Below are 14,324 nucleotides of genomic sequence, written 5' to 3' on the forward strand. Positions count from 1 at the left end.
TTTTTTCTTCCCTAGCAGTTATTCCAAGTCAAAATGGTTTTTCCAAGTGCAGTCAATTTTTTAAGAAGGGGTTTAGGGTCCTGCTCGGCACACACTCATTTTTTCCAGGCACATGGTGGGATTCTTGGAGTGCTCTGTGCAGGAATGTTGGACTTAATGATCCTTGTGGGTCCCTTCCAAATCAGGACGTCCCATGATTCTGTATTTCAAAGATCATGCTGCCTCTGCTGTAAAATTTCGAGGGAAAAGGCAGTGGTGGAGAATACAGTTGATAGAGAGCTGACCAAGGCCAGGACTTGCCTTGTGCCCTTGATGTGTCCCAGGCAGCCACAGGCACAACAATCCACCTGCATCACTGATGCACACCTGCTTTTCCTTACTGATAGTTTTCACATCCCCGTGCATGGTCTGCTCCCATCTGTCAGATGCTGGGAACTGCAGCCTCTTCCAGCATGTGCTCCCTGTGCTGTGGAAGAGGCTGGTGAGAGATTCCCGGGAGGTTTCATCAGGGTTTTGCTGTCCATGGACACGCAGTGGGATTTTCTCTGCCCCTCTTGGATCTCCATCCATCTTGTCATGGCAGGCTGAGGTCTGCTTGCCATTCATTGCTTTTCATTGTTGCTCTTTGGGGATTCTCCCAGTTCAGCATTGGGAAGAGTCTCCTTCCAAGCAGTAGTCTCCCAGGTTCTACCCTGCCCTAGGATCTGACATGATTTCTAGGTTCATGTTGTACAAGTGGCTGTGCCAAAGAGACTCCAGGGATTGCCTCGTGACTTGGCGGATGTGAAAAGTGCATATTATATGGCTCTACGCAATATATTTACTATATGTGTTATGTTGTGCTAATTGTTAATGTGGTATTAATATTTTGATAGTATGGTAAATGTAGTTTTGTAGTTAAAATGTAGTTTTTATGTACCAACCACAGGAAAATATAAATCTTTCAAAGAAGAAAGAATTTACTACTTTCTTATCAGAAGAGACCAGCTCCTCCTGCTTTTCTCAGCCTAGTGGACGCCATAGAGATTAAAGGAAAAAAGTGATACTAACCAGAGACAATTCTTAGTTAGAATGGAATTTATGCATTATGTATAAATTGTATGAATATTCAACAGGCTATTGCTTTTAAGACATAATTTTTTGTTAACAGGGGTCCTTCTTCAGAGCTTGTAGCTCGGGAGAGGCACCCAGACGTCTGTAACTTTGTTTTTATTGTCTTGTATTGTCCTAACTCTAAAACTGTTCCATTTTTTACTCTAATTCTATTTTTATAACCATCTTATTTACTATTAAACTTTTAAAATTTTAAAACAAGTGATCGGCGTTTATCACAATTATGGTAGCAGAGGATGGTTATAACACCTCACTGCTGGTGCCTTAGGAGAATCAGAGTGAGGACGGCGCGCCCTGCCCAGTTTGGCAGCCTCGCTCTGTGTTCTCCTGCTGTGACCGGCAGATGCAGGTTACGATCAATGGACAAGAGGAGACAATAAAACAAAAAAAAGGGAAGAGATTCCCTAAAACCGCGGTAGTTAGCCCCTAAGACCAAAGTGTACACGAAGACAAAGACCCAAGGACAAAGGACAGGTAAGTATTGGTTTGGAGGGGCGGTTAAAGGGGGGGATGAATGTGTGTGAATGAGAGGCAGCTGGTTATCCCAGACCTGCTAAGCGAGTGCGGAGTTTCTGACGCTGCGTTTCCGTTCTTTCGCGAGAAAGACGGCCAGTAAAGAGACGAAGCGAGTGATAAGAAGAGTGAGAGAACCCCCCCAGGGAAACTGGGACTGAATTTTAAAAAAGGGGTGGGACCCCTAGGAAGCTAAAAGTCTGCTGGATTGAGGGGTAAGTGCCCAAGAGCATCCAGGACTGAAACCTGCTGGGTTGAGGGATTAATATCCCAAGAGCACCCAGGGTGAAGCAAAAAGTCTGCTGGATTGAGGGGTAAGTGCCCAAGAGCATCCAGGACTGAAACCTGCTGGGTTGAGGGATTAATATCCCAAGAGCACCCAGGGTGAAGCAAAAAGTCTGCTGGATTGAGGGGTAAGTGCCCAAGAGCATCCAGGACTGAAACCTGCTGGGTTGAGGGATTAATATCCCAAGAGCACCCAGGGTGAAGCAAAAAGTCTGCTGGATTGAGGGGTAAGTGCCCAAGAGCATCCAGGACTGAAACCTGCTGGGTTGAGGGATTAATATCCCAAGAGCACCCAGGGTGAAGCAAAAAGTCTGCTGGATTGAGGGGTAAGTGCCCAAGAGCATCCAGGACTGAAACCTGCTGGGTTGAGGGATTAATATCCCAAGAGCACCCAGGGTGAAGCAAAAAGTCTGCTGGATTGAGGGGTAAGTGCCCAAGAGCATCCAGGACTGAAACCTGCTGGGTTGAGGGATTAATATCCCAAGAGCACCCAGGGTGAAGCAAAAAGTCTGCTGGATTGAGGGGTAAGTGCCCAAGAGCATCCAGGACTGAAACCTGCTGGGTTGAGGGATTAATATCCCAAGAGCACCCAGGGTGAAGCAAAAAGTCTGCTGGATTGAGGGGTAAGTGCCCAAGAGCATCCAGGACTGAAACCTGCTGGGTTGAGGGATTAATATCCCAAGAGCACCCAGGGTGAAGCAAAAAGTCTGCTGGATTGAGGGGTAAGTGCCCAAGAGCATCCAGGACTGAAACCTGCTGGGTTGAGGGATTAATATCCCAAGAGCACCCAGGGTGAAGCAAAAAGTCTGCTGGATTGAGGGGTAAGTGCCCAAGAGCATCCAGGACTGAAACCTGCTGGGTTGAGGGATTAATATCCCAAGAGCACCCAGGGTTTTGCCGGATTGAGGTTATGCCCAAGAGCATCTGGGGTTGAACAACACAGCTAGATTGAGGGCTAAAGTGCCCAAGAGCATCTGGGGTTGGACAACACAGCTGGATTGAGGGGATATCCAAGAGCACCGGGACTGGCCAGTAACACCTAAAATGGTAATAGGTGATTTAAAAGTAAAAGGTACCTTGTTGTTGTTTTGTTGTTGTTTTGTTGTGTGACCTGCGCATAGGCCTCAGTTTCCCCGGGCGGGTGGGGGCTGTGGCAAAGTGTGTGTGTGACCTGCGAATAGGCCTCAGTTTCCCCGGGCAGGTGGGGGCTGTGGCAAAGTGTGTGTGTGACCTGCGAATAGGCCTCAGTTTCCCCGGGCAGGTGGGGGGCTGTGGCAAAGTGTGTGTGACCTGCGCATAGGCCTCAGTTTCCCCGGGCGGGTGGGGGGCTGTGGCAAAGTGTGTGTGACCTGCGCATAGGCCTCAGTTTCCCCGGGCAGGTGGGGGCTGTGGCAAAGTTTGTGTGACCTGCGCATAGGCCTCAGTTTCCCCGGGCGGGTGGGGCTGTGGCAAAGTGTGTGTGTGACCTGCGAATAGGCCTCAGTTTCCCCGGGCAGGTGGGGGCTGTGGCAAAGTGTGTGTGTGACCTGCGAATAGGCCTCAGTTTCCCCGGGCAGGTGGGGGGCTGTGGCAAAGTGTGTGTGACCTGCGCATAGGCCTCAGTTTCCCCGGGCGGGTGGGGGCTGTGGCAAAGTGTGTGTGACCTGCGCATAGGCCTCAGTTTCCCCGGGCAGGTGGGGGCTGTGGCAAAGTTTGTGTGACCTGCGAATAGGCCTCAGTTTCCCCGGGCGGGTGGGGGGCTGTGGCAAAGTGTGTGTGTGACCTGCGAATAGGCCTCAGTTTCCCCGGGCGGGTGGGGGCTGTGGCAAAGTGTGTGTGACCTGCAAATAGGCCTCAGTTTCCCCGGGCGGGTGGGGGCTGTGGAAAAGCGTGTGTGTGACCTGCAATTCAGCCCTTTTTCTCCTGGCGTGTGGAGTGGGGGGGGCAGTAAAGTGTAAGTGACACGCAAATTAGCCTCATAAGTGGATCGGCACCTGGGGCGACCAGATTCTGAGCCCTCCTCAGAGGCCCAGCTATAGGGGGAGGACACACAAAGCCACGATTCTCTGACGACAAGCTTTATGTCCTAAGAGTGTGAAAGAGTGTATAAAAGTGAAGAAGGAATGAAGTAAGAGTAGATGGAAGAAAGCACATGTAATGTTGGCTGGTATATTTCCTTAGAGGGAAGTGTATTGTATTTGTGTGCGATAGAAGGGATTTGTGTGTGTGTGCATAGATAGAAGTGGTCTTTAGGTTGTAAGAGAAAGTGAAAAACAGAGGTGAGGGACGAATAGATAAAATCTTGAAAAATGGGGCAGAAAAACAGTACATTGGATAAAAAAAAAAAAAAAAAAGAAGTGTAAAAAATTACCAACAGAAATACCTCAAGATAGCCCTCTTGGCATTATGTTAGCTAACTAAGATAACAACCCTTGTACAAGAAAAAAGGAAAAGGTAAAGATGATACAATTTTGCATGATAGAATGGGCAGAGAAAGAAATAAGATCTGACCACGTTTATTGGCCAAGATATGGCTCTTTTGAGAACTAGATCTGTCAAGCTCTAAATATATTTGTAAATTCAAAAGAACCGTTTAATCCTGAAGAAAAAGAATATGCCACATGTTGGACAGGAGATTTTAGGAGAATAAAAATCTTTAATGTATCAGAAACGCCCGAGACGAAACAAGGAAAGAAAAAAGGGGAAAGAAAAGGGAAGGGAACAAGAAGAAAAGAAGAAAATAGAGTGGGATCCTTTGCAGGTTTTGCCCCCTCCTTTCCCGCTCTATCCGTCCGCGGCCGAGCCCCCTGTCCCAGGTCCCGCTTCAGCCCCGCCCGCCCCCAGCGCGGGCTCGCAGCCTCCGGCAGCCCCGCCTGCCCCGGTTCCCGTCCCAAGCGCCGGTTCGCAGCCCCCGGCAGCTGTGCCGGTCCCCGCATACACCCCAGCCCCGGCCCCGCCGGTGAATTTGTCTGCCCCAGCCGCCTGGTCTGCAGCCGCCTTGGGGGCCGTGCCGGGGGCCCCTCCTGACGCGTGGTCTAGGGCTGCAGCCCCAACCGTGCCGGGGGGCCCGTCGGTCCCAGCCGTCCTATCTCCAATCGCTTCCCCCACTGCCCGATCCCCGGCTGCCCTGCCTAAGCCGGCTGCGCTGGGCGCTGCCGCCGCTCCTTTGTCTCTGCCGGGAGTCGTTGACTCAACTGCCACCAGCCCCATGCAAGCTGGCCACGCTCCCCTCTGGCATCCCCCGACACTGCCCCCTCCTCCTGTCCCGGCAGCAAACCCCGCCTATGCTAAGGATAAACCAGACTTTAAAGAGAACTTTGACCAAATTAATAGTTGAAACCCAAATGTCATGGGTACAATGCCTACCTTTAGCCTTATTAAGGATCCGAACACAACCCTGGTCAGACCTAGGATTGTCACCCTATGAAATGATGTTTGGGTTACCCTTTTTAACCACCCAACATGAAAATGCTACCTATGAGGTAGGGGAAATGAGCGTTAAAAAAAAAAATACGTTAACACCATTGCAAAAACTCTTGAAAACTTACAGTTAAAAGGAATAATCCCTCAAACCACACCTTTAGATTTTAAAATCCATAATGTTCATCCAGGGGAATGGGTGCTAGTAAAAACCTAGAAAGAACAATCTTTAACTCCTCAATGGGAAGATCCTTTTCAGGTATTGCTGATGACCGAGGCCGCGATCCAGACCAAGGAACGAGGGTGGATCCACGCCAGCAGAATCAAAGGACCTGTGGATAAACCTAAGGAGTGGACGATTACATCTGAACCGGGTGATACAAAACTGACTCTTAAACGGGGACTGGGTGGTAATGAACTGGGACGACCCAAATGGTCCAAGAAACATACCCAGGATCACACCTAATTGGGAGATAAGGCCAAGCTTATATCAGTAGTTTCAAGTTCCGTCTAGACAAGTTTTGAGACGCCTCAGATACCCTCCTTGGGGAGGAATACTTTCACTCCAAACAGGAGGATCAGGACTGTTTCGGACAGAGAACTCTTGTATTCACACCTTAGCCTGTGATTTCTACAAGGAGGAAGAGGAGTTGCAACTTCCATCAGTGGCAGACCAAATACCTTGTTTGATCCACCCAAATACCAGACATGCTAGCTGGGTTAAATGTAAATGTTTAAATTGTGGGAAGAATTGGTATTGTAGTTCACACAAGCGACGTTCTCGTTGCAGGAAGTGTCAAGGACCAAATTGATCTCCTATCCAAATAGAATTCCAAGAAACTGAAATAATAACTTTGTTTTGTGGATGGGAATTATTAGTGCCTGTTGAATGGGAGATACCTAAAGAACAGTGGGAAACGACAGTTAAAGAGTGTCAAAAACGATTTGTCTGGAAATTAGCTAAGAGGAAGTGACAAGGAAATAGAGGGCAAGACCAGATTGGCCTCTGTATTCGCCACCAAGAAGATCAAATACACCTGCTGTGGGTTGCAACCCCATAGGCATGGGAGGTGGGAGTATAAGCCATACTGGACCTCTGTTACTCCTTTTTCTGTCACTCAATTTTTGTCTTCTCCCTTTTGGGATATCGACAAGGCCATGTTACAGATGTTACCAAAAGCTGTACATGGAAAGACACCGAGGTTCTTTTTTCATTTCTCACACTCATGTCAACAGCCACTGTTACAACCCATCCAAACTGGGCAATTGCATACATAAAGGGAAAAAGTACTGGATTGCAGAGAACTTAGGAACAAGTGGTAGCAGGATGGGAAGTCAGTGCCCAAAAGAGGAGAGGTGGATTTGTTTTACCTACATTACTGGGAAAAAAGCACCAGATTTAGTAAAAGAGCAGTTGATAAGCAAAAAGGCTAAGTCAGTAAAACCACCTAAGCCTGTGCCAATTTCCATCAACGATTTGTATACCAAACTTGAACAGCAATTAGAGAAAGAAATAGATATCTCAAGGATGGGTAAAAATCAGTTTGTAGAATTAGGAGAAAGAATAAGTAAGGAACTTAACATAACCAATTGTTGGGTCTGTGGAGGGGCTTTGATGTCAGAAGAATAGCCATAGAAAGGCAGCAGCTTAGACCCAATTGAGCTTCTAAAATGAAACCAAGCAAGTACAAGTGGAGAAAACAGACCAGAAGGGTGGGTTTTAAGCTCAACAGTGATAGGGGAAGAATGTCTCTGGCGCACTGGGAAAAGCTTCCTCTATGAAGTAAGAAAACACCCTGTAAAAGATATACGGTTAGTAATAGAACTTCTGTATGGTGGGTCCCAGAAGCACCAACTGTGTATTGGACCCAAGAAAAAGCAAAGAAAGTGAATTGTAAGTATGACAACAAAACAAACCTTTTTCAATGTAATGATACAAGTAAAAATCCTTACTATAGCATCCCAGAAGTTTCCAAATTTTGAGAGAATATAGATCAACAAAAATTTAACTATTAGAAAGCTCCAGACGGCTTATTTTGGATATGTGAAAAAAGAGCATACCCAAAACTCCCCTCCCAGTGGAAAGGGAGCTGTACTCTAGGAATTATACAGCCAGGATTTTTTTCTTTTACCAGGACCTGATGGAGATCAATTAGGGATACCAGTTTATGAGGATCTAAAGAGAAACAAAAGAGAATTGATTAGAGGATTCCAAAAATGTGGAGATGAAGAATGGCCCCCTGAACGCATACTAGAAACATATGGGCCAGCCACCTGGGCACAAGATGGGAGTTGGGGATATCGAACCCCAATTTATATGCTAAATCGTATTATAAGACTTCAGGCCGCTGTAGAGATAATAACGAACAAAACTAGTCAGGCAATGGAATTAATATCAAAGCAACAAACCCAAACAAGAGTGGCTGTGTATCAGAATATGTTGGCTTTAGACTATTTATTAGCTGAAGAAGGGGGTGTTTGTGGAAAATTCAATACATCAGATTGTTGTTTAAAAAATAGATGACAATGGAGATGCCGTCCTGGACATAGTCAATGATATCAGAAAAAATTGCCCACGTACCAGTTCAAAAGTGAGACTCAATGCTAAATACTAGCTAGTGGGATAATGTGTTAGGAGCAAAATGGTGGAAAAAGTTAGGCTTTTTCCTTTTATGCGCTACAGCTAGTTTAATATTTTTTCCTTGTTTGATTCCCTGTTTCATTCGGCTCATCACCAGTGTAGTACAAGGCATGCAATTAGTGAACATGGACCAAAAGTTGCCTACAACAACACCACCACAAAAGATTATAGTGTTAAAGAAACAAAATAATATAGAAGACCCCTTCAAAGAAGCGAGATTGATTTGTAAAAAAAAAAAAATGAGCGAATAATGAAAGCTAGAAAACAATGAATATTGCTCGAGCCAAATTAATTATAAAAAGAAAGAGGGAGGATTGTGAAAAGTGCATATTATATGGCTCTACGCAATATATTTACTATATTTGTTATGTTGTGCTAATTGTTAATGTGGTATTAATATTTTGATAGTATGGTAAATGTAGTTTTGTAGTTAAAATGTAGTTTTTATGTACCAACCACAGGAAAATATAAATCTTTCAAAGAAGAAAGAATTTACTACTTTCTTATCAGAAGAGACCAGCTCCTCCTGCTTTTCTCAGCCTAGTGGACGCCATAGAGATTAAAGGAAAAAAGTGATACTAACCAGAAACAATTCTTAGTTAGAATGGAATTTATGCATTATGTATAAGCTGTATGAATATTCAACAGGCTATTGCTTTTAAGACATAATTTTTTGTTAACAGGGGTCCTTCTTCAGAGCTTGTAGCTCGGGAGAGGCACCCAGACGTCTGTAACTTTGTTTTTATTGTCTTGTATTGTCCTAACTCTAAAACTGTTAAATTTTTTACTCTAATTCTATTTTTATAACCATCTTATTTACTATTAAACTTTTTAAATTTTAAAACAAGTGATCAGCGTTTATCACAGCGGAGCAGCTGTGAGATCCATGGAGGAGGAGAACGGGAGCAGCTGTTTGTACCTTGTTCCTGACAGCTTTGGCAAGTGCTGTCTTGTGGAGAGTTTGGCCACACAAAGTTGGGGCTCTTCCCAGAGTTGGCCTTAAACGGCTGAGAGTTTATTTTGTTGTTGATCTGCCATGTTTGAAGGTAATTACCAGCTCAAAAGGCCATTACTGAACACTGGGAATTCTTTCATCTGTTCATTTGCTCAGAACAGATTCAAACGTGACCATCCTTTTTTTGCCCTTTCTCCAGGGCTTGGGCAGTGTGATAAACGCTAATCACTTGTTTTAAAATTTTTAAAAGTTTAATAGTAAATAAGATGGTTATAAAAATAGAATTAGAGTAAAAAAATTGAACAGTTTTAGAGTTAGGACAATACAAGACAATAAAAACAAAGTTACAGACGTCTGGGTGCCTCTCCCGAGCTACAAGCTCTGAAGAAGGACCCCTGTTAACAAAAAATTATCTCTTAAAAGCAATAGCCTGTTGAATATTCATACAATTTATGCATAATGCATAAATTCCATTCTAACTAAGAATTGTCTCTGGTTAGTATCACTTTTTTCCTTTAATCTCTATGGCGTCCACCAGGCTGAGAGAAGCAGGAGGAGCTGGTCTCTTCTGATAAGAAAGTAGTAAATGCTTTCTTCTTTGAAAGATTTATATTTTCCTGTGGTTGGTACATAAAAACTACATTTTAACTACAAAACTACATTTACCATACTATCAAAATATTAATACCACACTAACAATTAGCACAACATAACACATATAGTAAATATCTTGCGTAGAGCCATATCATATGCACTTTTCACAGGCAGGAAGGAGTCTCCGGCTTTTTCCGGCAGATTTCCCACAATGGCTGTGCCTTCATCATCAGTAGCAGCAGCTGTTCCAGCACTCCCTCCCAGCCCGTTGGCAGGTGTTCCCATTTTAAATCCTTTCCGTGGACTATGAATCATGAGCCGGGAACCTTACAGAGGTATTGTGTTGGCAAACAGACCTTTATTTCCAAGAACCTTTCCTTCTATTCCCCGAGTGTTCACCGCCTCCCCCCCACCCCGTTCCAAAAGGAGGAAGGAACAGGGAAAACGCAGCTGCTGCCTCCAGCTTTTCAAAAAGCAACCCCTGGTGTGGACCTTGCATGGAGGAGGAGGGAAAAATTGTACCTGTCCCACCCGGACTGGAAAGTTATTTAGGTGGGGTGGGGGTGTGCAGCTGTTCCCAGTGCTAGTGGGGGTTGTGAATCATGGAATCATGAAATAGTTGGGGTTGGGAGGGGACTGAAAGCTCATCTCATTGCACCCACTGCCATGGGCGGGAACACCTGCCACTAGAGCAGGTTATTCGGGGGCTTGCTTATCCTTTGGAACGGGGTGGAGGGGGAGGCTGGAAGACGGCGAGGCAGGAACGATGGCGGGACCCTAGGCAGCGCGACCTACAACTCCCAGAAACCGCTGCGGGAGGGTCCGGCACCAGCAGCCAATCGGAGCCCACGCTGCCGGGCTATAAAAGGTGGCTGCGCAGGCGTTTCCGCCTCTCTCGGTTATGGCGGCGAGTCGGGGCGGCTGTGTGAGGACCATCGGGGACCATCCACCGCCATCCTTCTTCGCTGGGGCACTCCCGCCGCTCGGCTCCGCCGCATCGGCGCCCCGTGGGCATCGCACCCGGCCGCGGCGCTTCAGTGCGCTCCGAAGGCTGCGAAGGGCAGCGCGGCCTTGCCCTCGCCCTCCTGAGGTCGGGCCCGGCCCTGGGTGAGTGAGGGCCTCCCGAGGCTGAACTAATCCCCTCTCGCGGGACAGGCGGCCACGGGCGGAAGAGCGTCCAGGACCCGCCCGGCCCTATCGAAGCTGCGTCTGTCGGTGGTGTGGTAGATGCAGTCAAAAAGGAGCCGAGAGCAAAGGGATTTTCCTCGACGGTCGCCGCTCAGTTGGAGCCTTCGTAACTGTTCGGCAACACTTCGGGAAAGTACATGGCCTGCCGTGGGCTAGGGGGATTACTGGTGCTGGAAATAGGCGGCTGTCACAATGACTGCTCCTGAGGTTCAAATGATGCACCGGGGAGGGGGGTGTATCCTGTCTTTGTGTCGTTTTGTTTTAACTTACTTCTCTTGTAATTTACTTAAGTTCAAGACCCTCTTCTTCTCCAGCAGCATCCTGACATAGAAGGTGATCCTGGGCCATGGGATGGCTGGTGACGGCCTCAGCTTCAGGCAGGTGAGAGGGGTGATCCAGGTTCCAGAGTCCTCAGTTGGGCTTAGAATTTGGCCTCTCTGGGCCAGAGTAGCAGCCAGCAGCGTTTTCTGCCCCTCTGCTATTGGGCAGTGCCAGCATGTGCTGTCCCGAAGCTATGCATCCTCCACAGGGCTTGTCCTTGGGGTTGGGCCCTGCAAACTCCCTTAGTTCTTGCTCCACCCAGATCATGTATGGGTGAGATAAGGGCAGTTCTTCTCTCTGGGGCTCACTAAAGGCAGAACTGGGAATCAACCCTGATCCAAAGCCAGTAAATCACACTGTCACAGACTTTACTGGAAAAACTCCATGTTTACCTGCATGTTTATCCAAGAGTTGTGGCTCCATGTAGTAGCTGCAGGTCTCCAAAAACATGCCAGAGCAATGGGAAGGTCTTTGACTGCTGGGCCTCTTCTGCCCATGACTGTCACTCACCCCTCCAATACATTTTTGGGAATTGGGCTGTTCTTTGCTCATGGTTTGAAGGTGGAATGAGTCAAAAGTTTTGTCCACAAGAGTCTGCAGCTCACTGCTGATGTTGGGGGTATGTTGTGATGTCTTCCAGGGGTCCTGGGTGTTCCAGAGCTCACCCATCTGATGGATAAATCCAGGTGAGAAGGAAGGTACCCTTGTTTGGTTTCCACAGTCCATCCCTCCAAATCCCTTTCCCATCAGATCTGGATACCGATCTTGTGGTCGAAAAAGGAGGAAGAGTAAAATTCATGCTGGTCTTGGGCTCTCTGCAGGTGTGTCCTGTGCTGAGAGGGGCCACTAGGAAGACAGGCTGTGCTGGCCGCACTGTTTCGGGAAATCTGGTTGGGAAGGAGATTCCTGGTCAGGAGAAGAGAGAAATGTTGGGTGCAGGGGATAGAGGTACCATGAGGGTTGGAGGGCTGGGATTTGTTGGGAGTATCTGAGCCATGGATTTACAGTAACCCATTGGCTTCAGGCATTAAACTCTGGCTCTTTTTTCAGCAGTTACTCTGGAAAAGGGTGAGAACCTGTGAGCCCTGTCCCAAGGGCTTCAGCTTGCTTCCCATAGGACCTGAGTTGTGGGGAAGCTGCAGTGTGGAGCATGTGAGTATCCCCTGGGGAACTCCTGGTGTTGGGATGGGCAGTAAGTTTTAACTAGATACTGGGAGGAAATACTTGGCTGTGAGGGAGAGGAGGCCCTGGTTGCCCAGAAGAGTTGTGGCTGCCCCATCCCTGAAGTGTCCAGGGCCAGGTTACTCAAACCTGGGGCTTAGGCCATCTTGGTCTGGTGGAAAGTGTCCCTGCCCACTGCAGGGTGTGGAACAGGGTAGGCTTTTAATGTGCCTCTAACCCAGACCATTATGGTATTGCATGGTCTGGAGAACAGGAGACAGTTGCTTCTGCTGGAAGTGACCAAGTGTTTCACCTGGACTGTGCAGGTGGGAATGATCAACCTCATTTCAGAGGCTTTTAATTGGCCAGAGTTGTGATCTGTGGTGCAGGGTGTGGGTAAGATCAGTAGTGCAGACTGGTCCATGATGATGCCCAAGTCTGGAGACTGTTGGATGAGTCCTGCGGATATGGGGCTGAGGCCGGGCATGAACTACCCAGAACCAAAGGGCGAGGAGGGAGCATCCAGGAATTCTGGAATGTGAATGGAATCTCACACAGTACTGACCCAACTTGGCTGGATTCTTTTTTATCCCTTTTTTCAGGTCTAAGCAGAGGGTGAGCCATCCCTGAGGGACTTGGTGCTGCAGTGCCAGCCTGTTCTTTCCTAGCCTTCTCCTCCAGAAGTGGGAGCTCTGCAGAGCCAGATCCTGCCTCCTTCCAGAGCTATGAGCTTCACCAAATGGGATCAGCCATTCTGGGCTCCACAAACCTGCAGTGGAGGGATATTAAACTGGTTTGCCTCCAGGTGTTGCTCAAGCTCCCATTCAGGTGCTCCACGTGGAAGAAGTCTGTTCCGTAAGAGTTTTCTCAGGAGGGGTCTGGCTATCAAATACTTGGTTAGAGCAGGAAACCAGTAATCCCAAGGTGTAGTGAGTTTGATCTCTGTACAGGCCATTCACTTAAGAGCTGGACTCAGTGATCCCTGTGAGTCCCTTCCGACTTGAAATATTCTCTGTGTGTGATAAAAGTTTGAATAAATGCAATTCAAGTGCTCGTGGTGTCTCATGTGTCTGTGTTGCATTGGGATGGGTTGAGGCTGGGCTGGCTGAGCCGGGGAGCCTGAGCATCCCCTTTCAGTGGAGCTCATCAGAAAGCGAGTTCCTGTGCTTGCTGCAGCACCTGCCATAGGGGTGTCCCCCACAGCCCTGGGCAGGGGTCCCTGGAATGTGGGAACCCACCTGGGCCTTCATGGAGGTGCTAGAGCAGCTCCTGCAACCTTGGGGTGTTTCAACACCTGCAGCTGGAGCCTTGGTGATTCTGGTTGCCTGTTTTTCCACCATGGAGAAAAGTGGGGTGTGGGGAGCCACTCTCTTCTGTCCCTGGATGTCTGGGCTGTGGCTAGGTCCCTGCACTTGAGGTAACTTGGCTTTGTCCTGGAATACTGGGCTGGTGTCTCTGACCTCTCAGGTCTCCTACCTGCAGGTCGTGATAGCCCCTTTCTGTGGCAAGTTTCTCTCAAGGAGCCCTCTGGCTCCGTTCTTGCCTCAGCTAGCTTGAGAGACAAACCACGGTTGGAAGGATTTTTCCTCAGAGCCCCAAAAACCCAGGAGTGGCAGTGAACCTTTTCCTTTAGAGACGGATTAGGTTCCCGTCGATGACAAAGGAAGGTCTGCTCTTGTCCGGGGGGGAAATCAGGGCTTTATTCAGTCTTTCTCCTGTGGCTCTGCCTCTGCCTGGGTCAGGAGCCCGGCCCCTATCGCCGAGCCGAGTGCCCGGACAGGCCCCATGTTCTGGCTTATATCCAGGGGAAGGGGCTAAAAGCAGGGACAAACCACTACCCAATCCGGGATAAGGTGGGAGTGGAACAGAGTTGGATTGCATTCCAGTATGGGAGAATGGGCGGGGAAAAGGAGCAGGGACAAACCTCGTGATGTTACATTTTCCAGGGGAACAGGGGGTACAGAGATGCAATCTAAAATTTATGAAATGCAATCTAAACTTTACAAAATGCAATCTAAAAATTAAATACAATGTAAGCCCAAATAATACACAGCAACACCCTTCCCTTTGGAGCGTGTCCCAGCTCTCCCAAAACCTTGGCTTCTGGGGGCATGAGTCAGTCTGTGCACTTGCTGGCTGTCCCTGTTGTCACCA

General features: G+C 47.9%; 1 long non-coding RNA gene and 4 other non-coding genes across 6 annotated transcripts; all 5 read left to right on the forward strand.

The window, feature by feature from the left end:
- Positions 1–10,317: 10,317 nt before the first annotated feature.
- LOC120763258 (uncharacterized) lies at positions 10,318–13,223 on the forward strand. 2 transcript variants are annotated; one of them, XR_005704059.2, is made up of 5 exons: positions 10,318–10,607; positions 11,003–11,069; positions 11,650–11,695; positions 12,060–12,161; positions 12,773–13,223. It is a non-coding gene; the product is annotated as an uncharacterized LOC120763258 (long non-coding RNA). The 2 variants fall into 2 exon arrangements; XR_005704058.2 differs by having other exon boundaries at positions 10,333–10,607; positions 11,006–11,069.
- On the forward strand, positions 10,687–10,829 carry LOC120763278 (small nucleolar RNA SNORA16B/SNORA16A family). Its single transcript, XR_005704073.1, has one exon. It is a non-coding gene; the product is annotated as a small nucleolar RNA SNORA16B/SNORA16A family (small nucleolar RNA).
- On the forward strand, positions 11,402–11,532 carry LOC120763279 (small nucleolar RNA SNORA44). Its single transcript, XR_005704074.1, has one exon. It is a non-coding gene; the product is annotated as a small nucleolar RNA SNORA44 (small nucleolar RNA).
- Positions 11,735–11,851, forward strand: LOC120763280 (small nucleolar RNA SNORA61). The gene has a single exon (XR_005704075.1). It is a non-coding gene; the product is annotated as a small nucleolar RNA SNORA61 (small nucleolar RNA).
- LOC120763276 (small nucleolar RNA SNORD99) lies at positions 12,585–12,655 on the forward strand. Its single transcript, XR_005704071.1, has one exon. It is a non-coding gene; the product is annotated as a small nucleolar RNA SNORD99 (small nucleolar RNA).
- Positions 13,224–14,324: the final 1,101 nt, after the last annotated feature.

Source organism: Hirundo rustica, chromosome 25, assembly GCF_015227805.2.
Source record: "Hirundo rustica isolate bHirRus1 chromosome 25, bHirRus1.pri.v3, whole genome shotgun sequence".
Classification (NCBI taxonomy): domain Eukaryota; kingdom Metazoa; phylum Chordata; class Aves; order Passeriformes; family Hirundinidae; genus Hirundo; species Hirundo rustica.